We start from the raw sequence: 10,868 nt of genomic DNA on the forward strand, positions 1-10,868 counted from the left end.
ACCACTGGTGGGGTCTATGGAGCCATGGTGGGGTACAGGGAGCAATGGTGGGTTGCAGGGAGCCATGGTGGGGTTCATGGAGCCATGGTGGAGCACAGGGAGCCATGGTGGAGCACAGGGAGCGATGGTGGGTTACAGGGAGCCATGGTGGGGTGCATGGAGCCATGGTGGAGCACAGGGAGCGATGGTGGGTTACAGGGAGCCATGGTGGGTTACAGGGAGCCATGGTGGGGTGCATGGAGCCATGGTGGGGTGCATGGAGCTCTTGTGCTCAGCTCATTGCTTCGGGCTTTTACTTGGTATAAAGTAAGAGAGTGAGTATATAAAGTAATATGTATAATGTATGTGATATATCTATAAAAAATATAAAAAGTAATATACCAAGTATATAAAGTAATATAATATAAAGTAAATACATCTGTATATGAGTGTATACATATATACAAATATATCTACTTATATACGTAAGTATATAAGTAAATACATATATATGGGGTTGGAACTAATGATCTCTTAGGTCCCTTCCAACCCAAGCCACCCTATGACTCTTTCTCTCTATATATATTTGTAAAAATAAATAAGCTATGGGCTTTTGCTCCATCCGTGAGGAGTTAATGTCGTGTTGCCTTAGGGCTGCTGACCTGCCCTGGGACTTCTTTAGCTGCAGAGGGAGAGCAGGGGGCTCTGGATGCTCAGCGCCGCTGCCGTGGGGGTGGGCATGGATTATTTTTGGAGTTTTCTTCAGGGGACATTTTCTCCTTCATTTATTTTATCCTCTCTCCTGGAGAGAGGGAGACGGCCTGGAAGGAAAGAGAAAATGGGATGGGAATGGGGAAAAGAGGGCAGGTACGGCCGGTGCTGGGGAGAGGGGTGTGGGAAGCTGACCTATTTCTCTAGTTCTATATGTATTTATACACAGGGCCAGGTGTACTTATTTCCTCTCGGATTTAACGAAGGAAAGACGAACAGGACCCAGATAACTGACCTGGTTTAAACCACTTGGCAGGATTTAAAGAGAAAAAAAAGAAGTCCCTTTGGATTTAAGAAACTTCGGCTGAAGTTTCACTACTTGCAGCACATTTGAACCTCACCAGGTAACTTCATTTGGTTTCCTTAATGAAGGCTGCGCAGCGGGGTTAATTCTGCTTTCTATGTAAAAAGATTAAGTAGTAGTTGGGTAAAACACTTCATCACTGAAGTGATTTTCAGGATGTACTCACTCCGAAGGCACAGATGTAATACCTGCTTTTAAATTCAATTAGCTCTGACTCAGTTGTGTTGCCTGAATACATTACCACAGCTTGAGACAGTCGGTGTTATTCTTTAAAGCTAAAAAAAAAAAAATGAGGGGAAAAAAAAAAAAAAAGAAAAACCCTTATTTGGAGATTTCCCTAAATGTGTTTTAATTCCCTCAATATGTCACGTGCCTTAACAGCTCCTGACACTCCCAGCCTAGGCTTCCCCCTTCCCCAGCAGTGATTCCCCACGCCGGCACGGAGCCATGGGGGGCTCTGGGGTCCCAAAGAGGGAGTGGATGTGGCCATGGTCAGATCTCTATTTCATGGCTTTTTTTTCCCCTCTTTTTTGGCACCCTCATGCCCTGAAAGCTCTGCTCTTTGGGGGGTTTCCCTCTGAGGCTGCTGCCGACCTGCCCCGTGCCCCAGAGCAGGTCCCTGCCTCTCCCACTACCTGTTTATTAAATTTTTATACGACATCAGAGGGAAAGGCTATTGGAAAGCTAAATTAATTACCGCTTGTAAAACACTTTGAGATCCAAGGATGAAAGGCGCAATAGAAATGCAATTTATTTTATAATTATTGAGACAACCCTGAAAGACAACGAGGCTCCTGTTGGCGTGGGATATTTTATTTTAATTAAATCTGGGGCCGTGATGGTACGTTGCCACACAACGATGGGCAGGAACCTGTCTGTCCAGCAAAGCATTGCACTGGTGGTTGGCACTGGGGCTTGGGGCTGCTAAACTGGGTGGGCTGGGCCGTGGCAGCCTAGAGGGGTGCGTGGGGAAGGGATTTTTGCAGTGGGTAGAAAGTGGGGGCTGAACCCCATGTTTTCCTGCAAAGCAAGGAGGAGCTGGTGGGGGAACCTGCTCCTCCCTTTGGGATGGGAGTAGGCAGAGCCTTCACATGCTTCAACATCGCTGAAGTTGAAGAAAAAGGCCAATTCATAGCAATTTATGAATTTCAAAAAAAAAAAAAAGAAAAGTGTATTTTAAGATTATTCAAGCATTCCCGAACATCTGGCTTTTGTTGGCTTTTCCCAACACATCCGCTTATCGTTTGCCTGTTTCTCTCGGCTATAAACCATCTGGTTTATTTTTGAAGGGAACGCACTTGTGCTCGGGCTGCCGTGTGCTCCAGGTCTCTGCTCCCAAATATTTCTCCAGGGATTTAAATGGTTTTCAGGGACCCCTCAACCTCCTTCTCCTCCTTCCATCCACCCATGGCCACCACGGCTGGGTTGCTCTGTGCACAGTGGGTTTGGCTCTGAGGGGGTAGAAAGTTAATACCTGCCCTAATAAAACCAGAGCTCAGCCTGCTCTGGCAAATTAAATACCCTCACCCAGACGGTAGTTAAAAAAATTAACTTTTAAAATTTAATTTTAAAAATGCCCCTGAAATGGCCCATTCTCTGGGCTGGGGAGCCCTGCTGTGCTTCACTGTGGGGTGTCCATCGGTGGCTCTGAGCTCAATTTATGCTCATTTTTGAGTTCCTGCAGGGTCAGGGGAGCCCAAGGAGCATGAAGAGCTTTGGTGCTGCTCTTGAGGACTTGCACTGGCTCCTCTGGATCAGCCATTTCCCCACTGCGCCAGCACACAACATTCTTCGTCTCACAGCTAAATGTGGTTTTGCAGCAATGACCCTACAAGACCCTGGAGAATCCACACACAACACAGGTGAGGCTTTAAAAAAAAAAAAATTTAAATTAAGAAGTCACCAAGGCTGTAAAAACCTTCTGGATGGGGCTTGCAGCTTCTCACACCCACGGCAAATCCACCGTGAATCCAGGCCAGCACTGGGAGTCTCCGTTGGCTGGTGGACACATCCCTGCGGTGTCTCTGTGGAAGGATGAGTTGGGGCTGTCCTGAGGCTTTGGGCAGTGATGGGGGTGGCCTCCTGGAGATGTCACAGGTCTACTTTTTCTCAAAATGGGTGGATATGCAGACCACAATAAGCAAAACGGGATTTGAGACAAGAAACCAGGGCAGACCCTTGCTCTCCAGCAAGACCAGCAGTGGCCATGCTTTGGCCTAGGATTCATCCCAAAGTCAACACATTAGAGGATCATCTTGCCCAAAGTACCTTTACACAGGGGACACTCAATAAAGTCGAGCCCGTTGCCTTGCTGTGTGTGAAGCTATTGCCACAAATCGGCTGAAATGGGGTTTTTGAAGCACCTGCTGCTCTTGGACACCAATGCCTGAGATGGATCCTGGTCCTGCTCAGTTCCCCAGGTGCCAAAGAGGAGCTGAAATCACCAAACCGAAGGATTGCTCCCTAAAATGCCATCTCCAGGATTCATTTCTGAAGGGCTCCTGCCAGCTCCTTGCACGCTGTCCTGCCCGTGTGCAGAGGCGACTTCTCCTCCCGGTTTTCACTACAATGCTGGGATCAAAATGCTGCTCTGCAAACACCCCGAGACAGCCCGGACCCCAAAGAGAGAGGCAAGGCAAAAGATGAGAGAAGCAAAAGCTTATTTGATTGCTGAGGAACTTGAGGAACGGAGAAATTACGTGACGTGCCCGAGATCATAGAGAAAACCTTTAGCAGAGACGGGAACCGCAGTTGGATTTTCATCTCTTAATCTAAATTTGTTTCTACAGCCAGGCTGGGTTTCTCCTCCTGGGTCCAAACCTCTTGAAGAACTCCAGGTCTGTCTTGATGGAGCGAGATACAGTCGGGCTTTTTGAAATCACTTCCTCCCATCATCACTTAACTTCTCCAAGCTCTTTTCTGCCAGAGACAGCAGGATCTCTGGCTGCTGCGTCTTGGCTGGAGGAATTCTGATTAAAACTATTTTAATAGCATGTTATTTTTGAAAGCCTTATGGGCTCCGCACGCTGCATACCAGATCAGAGCAAGGGCAGGGCTTCCTGCAGCGAAAAAGGGGCGCGCGGAGGCTGGAGAGAGACTCTCCGTAAATCCAGCCAGAAGTGCCGCTTCTCCTAATGAGTCTCCCCGGGTTTTCTGACTCTGAGAATCCTACAGCACTAATGACGGAGCGAGAGACCCTGGTAGCTGTGCTTATCTTAGCAGCAGGCACATTGGCTCATTGATTTAATGCAGCTTTGCTCCATAGATTTTTTATTTGTAGCCAGCGCAGGTCAGTCGGGGAGGGGGAGGACACAAGGCAGCAAAGCCGTCCTGGTTGGGGGAGGTTGGTGGGAGACACGGCTGAGCATGGGGCTGATGATGTCTGGGAGAGGCCAGGAGCCACAGGGATGGAGGCTGGTGGCACCATCAGCCCCACAGGTGATGGTAAATCCCATCTGCAGTGACATGTCGGTGGGGCTCAGCCGCTGCTGTGTCCCTACCTGTGGGGACCCCCTGCTCATCCGAGGGGTCACGTCTGCCGTGGGGGCAGCTTCAGGCCCTGGATGCAATTAGCAGCTCCTGCTTGGAGCTGCGTGAAGGATTCAAGGACAAACATGGATGTTTCTTGTGCCTGAGCCCATGGCCAGAGGGGTGCAGGGGACGGTTTCAGCTCTGGCTTTTATTCCCCATCATTTTTGGTTGTTTTCTTGCTCCTTAGGGATCCTCCAAGCTGCCTGGCTTGGTGCTCACAAGATGCTCCTATAGCAGCACCCACCTGCCCGTCACTTCGTGGGCTTTGGCTGGGCGAGGCTTGGTGGCAATGCAAGGTTTTTTCCTGTGCCTAACTTGCTTTTAGAGCCTTGGGCTAGAATTTTCCTGAAGGAGCCTCTAATGGTGGTTGCTTTGGTCTTGGCAGAGGCACCCCTTGGCTTCAGTGCTTCAGGAGGGATGCGCGTGCTCCGTCCTGCGTAGAGCGATGCGATGGACCTGGCTCCCCCCCAGCCTCAGCAGGCAAGGGGAGAAGAGCAAATGTCTGGGGTCTGCTGCTGCAAACGCAGGTGATGGCGAGCCCCCAAGCAGGGGTGCTGGGTCAGGAACCCCCCAGTCCCACCCTGGGATGCAAGCAGGGGGGCTGGGTCAGGAACCCCCCAGGCCCACCCTGGGATGCAAGCAGGGGCGCTGGGTCAGGAAGCCCCCAGTCCCACCCTGGGATGCAAGCAGGGGTGCTGGGTCAGGAACCCCCCAGTCCCACCCTGGGATGTAAGCAGAGGGGTGTTTGCTCCCTGCTTGGTGTCCAACGCGCACTGGGGTTTTTCCTCCATAATTTGCTTTTTGGTCATTTTCGACCTGAGAAACCATCCAGGTGCAGTTTTCCGAGCAGAATTAACCCCACCCCACCCCCCAAGCAGGGGCTAACAAAACCTCAGCTGCAGGTTTAAGCCCAAGAGCCACACCAGTGCCTCCCAGGAGGAGGTGGGAAGGCTGGGGCAGGCTCTCGTGGAGGCATGGTGATGGATGAGGGCTGGCTATCGCTGCAGACAGAGAGGCGAGCTGGGCTGAGAGGGGCCGGCTGGGGTTACGGCGTCCTCCTGACTTTGCTCCCGCAGCGATTTCCTGTGCTTGGCTTGGGTTTGATCTTTATTTCTCACCTGAGCACCTCAACAATCAATTGGAGATATTAACTGCAGCGCAGACCTTTTAGAAAGGAGGAAAAGGGGGCAGAGGGTGACAAAATGAGTTGGTTGGAGCCACCCTGGCAAGAGCTTGGGCTCTGCTCCCCAGGTGTCCATGCAGAAAACTGCGGCGGGGGGGAGGGGGGGCTCTGGGCTCCCCCCACATGCAGCCCCCCCCCCATTGCACATCGCCTGCTCTCCGCACCGCTGCAGCAGAGGTGACTTTGAAAGAGCGACAGCCCTGTCCCCAACTCACCCATCCCCAGCACTTGAGCCCCCACCTCTTTCCCCTCTGCTAACGCAACGGGGAGGGGAGGATTTGGGTCGGAGCCCGGCCAGCCAGGACAGGGTGTCCCCAAACCCTTAATGAAAGCCTTCCAAGCCTGGCTGGAGCTTTGCGGGGTGAAATATTTGATTTATGATATGAGTCAATTATGTTCCTCTGCCAAAATGCATAAAAGGTGCGGGCTGCCGAGGCAAAGGCAGCTCCATTGACGCAATGGATTTGCTGCCTGGAAGGGGGAGGCAGGGACGTCTCTATTAACCTCCCTGGCCCCTGCAGGGATGGGATAGCGGGGAAGGCCTGGGAGGGAGATTCTATATACAGAGAGATACAGACACGCACTGAAATATGTTTAACCCAGCATCTGAAGTGACCACGCGGAACCGCAGCCTCTCAGGTATCCGCACAAGCCTTGGATTTACGCACCAGTAATCCCGTGGGGCCCTGTCGCTGCCGCTTCGACACGTGGCGTGGGAGCGCAGGACGCGTATCGAAGGGTGCCATTTAAGCTCCACTTTACAAATATAATGATTTTGCATCAGGCTCATGATTCCTGGGTCCTTTCTAATGATTTTTTTTTTTTTTTTTTTTTTTTTGTCCCCCAAGCAGGGATCGGCAGCGCTGTGATGAACCTGCCAGCTTGTCTGTTGTATAAAGATTTCTTCTTTAAAGGACACAAAACGTGATTTCCGCCAATATTTATATTCATTCTGTGCCATTATTTCTTTATTTCTGGGCTGCGAAAGCATGAAGATTTGTGTTTTGTAACCCATGCAGGAAGGCTGAGTTGAGATATTGGTTGCAAATGAAGAAAAGCACGTGTGGCTCTTCCCCAGTACGTTTAATTTTATCCATCTGGCTCAATCATGGTAGCAGATTAAGTAAAAATTTGCAGTGGAGTTGCGTTGGCATAACTTGTTTTATTTTTTTTTCTTAAATACTGAGGTAGTTCCTCCTCTGGGAAGGAATCTAACTCTCTATTTCTTACCTTTTTTTTTTTCTGCCGGTCCCGTGGGTCCCAGCTGAGCACCCTTGGCTGGCAGCTGAGTTCATAACCTTGCTTAAAACCAAATCCTGCACCCAAAAGCACTCTTTTAATCCCAAATCCCTCAGACCTATGAACCTGGGACCTGGTCCAGCATCCGGCCGTAGGAGGAGTAACTCCGCTCCTTTTACCGGCACCGCCACTTGCTTCACCGCCGCAGCACAGGGAAACACTGGGAACAGTAAAACGTGCTGCGAAAATGCCCTGGCCCTTGTCTGTCTGTCCCCAGTTTGTCCTTCTGTCCCCTGGGTTTCGTAGAAGGGGCTAAAAATTGCAAGACACTTGGTGGGTATTTTTGCCAGTGGTCACTTTTGGAGCACGTAGCTGGAAATTTGGGATTTCCCTCCAGGCTCTGCACAATCATTCTCCCCAGTTGGTTAAAGCGCGTCGTTTGGATGAGCTCTGTGGATTATATTATCAAGCCTGTTATGCATATTAAATTAAAATATTTATTTCAGCGTTGGAAGCCAAACCCGCTTAGTGCTGTGGAAATAAAATGACTCCACACGACCAAAATTGAGGGGGGGGCGGGGGCCCCGTCAACCTCATCCTGACCGTTGTGCTAAAACCCAGGATGCTTTCAGCTTTTCTGGCGCTGGCTTTGCCGGCAGTGGGGTGGCACCAGGGGGGTGCTGCATCCCACCCGGGGGGGGTCTCACCCTGCTCTCAGTGTTGCAGTGCATCAATAACCGGTGCTGGGTGCCCTTTCCATCCCTCCCGGTGCAGCAGCCGGTGGCGGTCATGGTTCCACAGCAGTTTATTACCTTGCTGGGGGGCAGGAGGATCTTTTATTATTATTATTATTATTATTATTCCAGCTTCCTTTTCTTTCTTGTTTCTGCTGAAAGCACAAAAACTTGTAATGATTTACCTCCTGGCACAGCGGGCCAAGGGCTTCAGGCGGCAGCAAATCAGCAGTGGGACAAGAGTCCATCTGGAGCAGGGCCACCGCCACAGGACGCTGCCGGGGGAGGGATGCTGTGCCCAGGGGCTGCATCTCCCATGGGGTGGGAGATCAAAAAAACCTCAACCTGGCTGAAAATAGGAGCATCGGTGAGGGCGGTTAGCATGGAGGGAAAGGAATTGAGGGGGGATGAAGTTCTATGGGTGCTGTGGGGTGACCAAAGTACCACAGGGTGCCTGGTGCCCCTTTTTTTGCAAGCTGTAACCATGTCCCTGCATCTGTCTCGGTTGTGCCCCGTGGGTAATCACAACCCAGGGCAGGGGCTGGTGATCAGCATGGGGCTATGATAATAAAAGATGTCTCCACTTCTCCACTTAGCACCAGGATAAGCCCAACCCACCATCTCCTGCTGTCGCTGGGCCAAATATTCAAGGAGACTTTGGGGATGCCAGGAGGCAGTGAGGAGCAGCAGCGTGCCAAGCTCCTGGCTCACTCCGAGGACACCGCTGCATCCATGCAACATGGCAGGAGCAGTCCTGCTGCATCTGGGACCTAAAACAACCCTGGGATGGCGGTGCTGAGCCTACCCCCGGCTTGTAGGAGCAGGGCGAGTGCTGGTGGAGGAGGTCCTCATCCATCAGTTACAGCAAGAGGCTCATGCCTGGGAGAGATGCGTGGGCTCTCGCTGGGTTTATTCCCCTTCATCTTTTCAGCTGGAAAAGCTCAATGGGAACACAAGCTGCTGGTGAGAGCCAGGCACCTGCGTCGAGATGGGCGATGGGTAATCGGTGCTGAGCAGGACCGGTCCCGGAAGGTTGCTGGGGAGCTGGGTCCCTGCGTCAGAGTGAGGAATCTCAGACCCAGTGGTTTTATGGGGTTTGTTTTTTTTTTTAAACCTTCACTTCAGGAAACACAAAACCCCTCAAGTAATATACCTTAAAATCCTGGGGAGGGTTTAAAGGTGAATGCAAGAAGCCCTTGTGGATAGGCCAGGAGGGAGCCGGCCACCTGCTGCGCTGGGGATGGGCTCTGCTCAAATTGGGATGATCTACCTCAAATTCCTGCCTTCGTCCAGAGATGCCAGAGGGACCATTTCTTGGCACCGCCCCGCAGGCGAGATGTCGAGCCTGATGTTTGCTCACCCGAGAGCATGCATGGAGCCTGGCAGAGGTGATTTTTCTCTGCCTTTCCTCTGCCTGCTTCAGTTCTCTCGGCAGATTTGGCAATTTCTGTATTTATCCTAGCAGCGCGCAGCTGCTACTGCCCTCGGCTATCGAGAGCCACAAAGCCGGAGATGCTCGGGGAGCTCTGCGAACCTCCCGCCTTAGCACCGAAACCACAGAGGGATGGAGATTTAAACCTTATTCTGGGTCGGGATCATTCAGCTCAGAGGAGCCTCTTTCCTTGGGTGAATCCTCAGGCATCCCCATCACCCTGTTTTCCCCAATTTTCCTGCCTGTACATCTCTCCTGGGCTCCCCTGACATCCTTCCCCAACCCATTTCCAATCTGAGCAGCCAGAAGGGAGAGTCAGGGGTTTTCCATGGGCTGCTACACCTTGGGAGTTAACATTTACACAGAGCCAAGAGCCGCAGGTGGGACCGGATCTGCAGCCCTAATTAAATCTTAACAAGTGGTGCTGGAGTCATTAGTGCCCATCCATCCCCCCCCAGCCAGGCACCCGGACCTGTGGGAAGGGGCAAGCGAGGCAAAGCTGAGCCCACTGTTAACTGGGGGAATCCCCCAAATCTGTGCAGGGCATTTCTGCCCCTGCCCTGGTTTTTTTTCCGTCCTGGATGAGGCGTTTCCTCCTTCCCACCTCGGTTGGATCCTGCCGTGAGGTGCCCAGCTGGTCCACAGAGCTGGTGGGATATCCAAACCAGGTTGGGCTTCTTTAAACAAACACTGCCTGCTATGGTTTTAAGCAATATGAGGGTTTTTTACAGCATTTCTGACTTCATTTCAGTGCTCAGGTGGAGGAGCAGGGTCGCATTCTGCTCCACGTTACACCGCCGCCACGGTCCTGCCAGTGAGGATGCGACGAGGATGCCGCTGGCAGCTCAGCCCCTCATCCTCAGCTGGAGTGTTAGGAGCCAGCCTAAGCCTCGAAGCCTGAGATTTAATGTGCATTGCGAAATGTTTGTTATAATTAATTACGATAACTCTGAAAACTCTTCACATAAATAGACAGGCCCTTTTCTTCCTAATCTCATTCAATTTAGCTGTCGTTCCATAAATTTCACAGTCGTTTTTACAAAAAGCTGCCGAGTTTCCAGTAGGGTTGTTTTTTTTTTTTTAAATTCTTGTTATTTATTTATTTAGGAATCACGTAATTATTTTTTTTTCCTTTTTTTTTTTTTTTTTTCTTCTCATCGGTGAACTAACTTGATTCTTCGGGCAAAAAGGAAACCAGATGATGAAAACTGAGCCGAAAACTGAAACTGAGGTGGAAAATGCATAACTACAGGGGCACGTGCGTGGGGTTACGCAGCGGCGGAGGAAGGTCTCGTGTAGTAACGCACCCTGGCGCCTGAAATGCACCCAAAGCAGGACCCGGCCTCTTCGCTCAGGGCTGAATCCTCCTGACATGTTGTAGACTTTGTGCTTTCAACCTGCCCCATCTGGAATGGCGACGTTTTTCCTCCTTAAAGAACCAAGGCATGAAATAAATAAAACCCCACGTCCTCTACTTTTACACCCAGTAAGTACCGCCCCGCTCCTTCCCTTTAGAACGCCTTATTAACCAGCCCAGAGCTGGGAGGGCATGGAGATGCTCCCCGAGATGCTCCCTGGTCCTCGCCTCGCTGTCCTCATGCCTCGTTGCTCGTAATAAATCACCAGCGGCCACAGGAAAGTGGGGGTTAACAACGCGTGACTCCATCCTCCATCTCCCTGTCCCAGGGCTCAAGG

This window comes from Egretta garzetta, unplaced genomic scaffold (assembly GCF_000687185.1).
Source record: "Egretta garzetta isolate BGI_Z169 unplaced genomic scaffold, ASM68718v1 scaffold4, whole genome shotgun sequence".
NCBI classification, from domain to species: Eukaryota; Metazoa; Chordata; class Aves; order Pelecaniformes; family Ardeidae; genus Egretta; species Egretta garzetta.